Source organism: Theobroma cacao, chromosome 2 (genome assembly GCF_000208745.1).
Source record: "Theobroma cacao cultivar B97-61/B2 chromosome 2, Criollo_cocoa_genome_V2, whole genome shotgun sequence".
Taxonomy (NCBI): Eukaryota; Viridiplantae; Streptophyta; class Magnoliopsida; order Malvales; family Malvaceae; genus Theobroma; species Theobroma cacao.
In genome coordinates, this window is record NC_030851.1 from 30934887 (window position 1) to 30938179 (window position 3293).

The following is a 3293-nucleotide window of genomic DNA, read 5'->3' on the forward strand; positions in this document are numbered from 1 at the left end:
CATTTTCCACTAAAAATTTCGAAACCAGTTAAAAATATAGTAAACAAGTACCAGTCACATAATTCACAATTAAAAATAAGTTTAGGCATCTAAAACCTTTATTTAAAATGGAATTATAATTATTTGAATATAATAAGAAGATAAAACAAAATATTCAATAAAATATTTTATTTTCTTATAAACAGTAATTTTGGGGTTATGTGTAAATACTTTTTGTAACGTAAAAATAAAATAAATTCATTCATACTGTAACGCAATAAACTAGAGTATTTAAATTAATTTAAATTTACAATATCAAGTGGGCCCATAATAACCAAAATTAAAGAAGCTGTGAACCTACAGTTTGGAAGACGCAATCCAATGGAAATCCCCGATGGAACCAGTTATCTACAGCCTACTCTGAGCCTGAAATGGGTGGAAAGAAGGGTGGTGAGATTATAAAATCCTAATGAGTAAACAAACATCATTCAAATAAGCTAAAGTCGAGTAAAAAGAGACAATTAAAATATCCCATCATTTTTAAGTATTTCACAATTTGAAAATTTATCCCAACCCATGCAAACGGTTGTATTTCATTTAATTTCTCATTAAGGCTTATGACTTCCATAAACATTTAGCTTATGCCATCAAATAGTACTCGATGACACCTTAATCAGAGGCGTACACTCGAGCCCTCCAAGGCTCTTAAAATTTCGTATACACATATATTTTTAGTTTGAGAAAAACACAATCGTTCCTTGGCGTTAGCGGAGTTCATCATCACAAGGTGGTTTGGCGTGACGTGAACTCTATCCATACCTCAAGAGATACCTTACGCACCTCTCCGACCGAGGTACATATATATATCCGGATTTTGTGCCCCTCTAATAGGCTGGTCCACAGAATCCACCCACTGCAGCAAGCTAAACCCACCATACAATAAAATTCAATAACATGATATGGCAATTATTGTAATTCACAGCCTTTCAAGGCTAAATACATATTTCATACATTTCAACACAAATATCAATTCAGCCATTCATGCAAATATTATCATAAGCCATTCGATTTCAAATCATAAATTTACAATGTAACAAGTGATCTCCAATTACTCTATTTTTCAAAATCATTATTCGATTTTAAGACAATTTATAAAATCCTTTCATGTAAATACATTTTGTTTGTAAAACACAAAGATTTACCATTTAAACTCCTTTTCATAAAATTTCACCAAAATCGATTAAAAACATACTTTAGATAATAAAAATGATGGTAATGTTACTCACAGTACTAGGAGTTCGATATACTCTTATTCTCGATCTTTGGACACAATCTCTCTACCCTTGTTAAAGGGCTCACCACCTATACATCATACGTGACACGAATTTCAATAAATTGTGTCAATTTATCATAAACTATTTCAAGCTCTCTAAATCTAAATGAATGCATGCGATGGGATGCAAAATGTCTAATTAATCACTTAAATGTGGGATGCAAAATGTCTAATTAATCACTTAAATGTGATATTCGACCCAAGTCACACTATACTCAGTCTAATAGGCTAAAATCTCCAATTTAACTCCAAATCAATTCTTCTCACTTTCTACACTCCAATTATACCTAAATTACCTCAGTGACTGTGAATGAGATTCAATTTATCAGTCTCGGGTTAATAATCACACATGTCTACACATTAAGTAAAATTCGAATTTTCACACAAAAATTTCCCATTTAATTTCTAGCCTCACCAAACATCAAATATCACCCAAATATCATGAAATATCATCAATTTCAGCCACAATATCCTCCCTAGAAAATTTGGCCAATAATGGTGATAGGGGAAAATGAATTCTTTTCTTGTTGTTTTGTTTCTAAATATGCTAAACTAACTAAAAACACTAACATAACTTAAAATCAAATCAATCTAACTTCATTCTCTCTCCATACCCATTTGGGCAGCCATGAATTCACCATGAAAACATGAAATTTAACCATGGAAAATAAGGAGAAATGCATGGAAAACGTAGATCACAAGTCAAAATCAAGAAATTTTACCTTTGATTGCTTGATCCTTTGGAATCCCACACTTTTTCTTCAATTTTCCCACCTAGGTCTTCTATTTTTTTACCTTTCCTCTCTTGTTCTTACTATGGCCGGCCACATGAAGAGAAAATGGGATAAATAAGGGCTGATTTTTATGGAAAATAATAAAATATTCTTGCTTGACACGTGGCATGTTTTCATTGGTCCATTTTTAAAACTTTAAAAATTTTAAACCTTTTTATCTCCACCACATGATTAGTCAATGGTCAAAATGAGGATAAGGGAAGACCATGTGCTGGACAAATGTCTTGGTGGTGGAAAATTATTGTTTTGCCCTTGGGGTGGCAAAATTACCATTTTACCCCTATGCTTAAAAAAATACCAAGAATAAATTTTCTTTTCACTTCTTAACCTCAAATCATACTCCAACAAGTCAAATGGGGTGAAAAATCTTTTCAAAAAATTCTCATTTTGTCCTCAGGTGACAAATGACCATTTTACCCCTAGATAGTGAAAATTTCAGTTTGACTCCAAATTGATCCTCAAACTCCAAATCACAATATTAAACCATTCTGGGACTTTAATATTCTTAATTTCATCTTAAATTCTCTATTTGATTTAGTTCGAGGCTTAAATCAACTTTATTCTACCTCTAAGTACAATACCGACTTTTGTAAATTTTTCGGGACTCTCCTAGCATGCAAACATGCTATTCATCACATATATGTTATGAAAAGTATTTTTATAGAGTCAGGCTTGACATCTTCTCCCTTACTTGGGTCAACCATATGATCCTTCTTTATGACTGATTTCGACATCCGGCTAAATATTAATATTTTAATATTATTTCATTAATAAAATATTATTTTATTTTAAAAATTGTATCTTGTCTCTTTGGTTTCCAAAGTTCCTTATTATGCCTTAATTCGCATCTGACCAACTTTATTTATCACCATATCAAAGTATGGGGCATTTTAGGAAAGCTAAGAGTCAAAGCTACAATTTTTATGAGACTACTTTGCCCAGTTCTGCTTTTGTCAAACCCTGCTTTGTAAAATAATTATAATATCATTCACATGCTCGATAGAATGTTTGTATATTTAGGAAGTTCGAGAAATCGTTAAAAGACGATATTGCCCCTAATGGTATCATTAAGTCGATTAAGCCTCGAACTAGTTCAAATAGGAATTTTAAGGTGAAATTAAGAGTTTCACAGTTCAGGGATGACTCAAAATGGTAATTAGGAGTTCGAGGATCAATTCGGAGTCAAA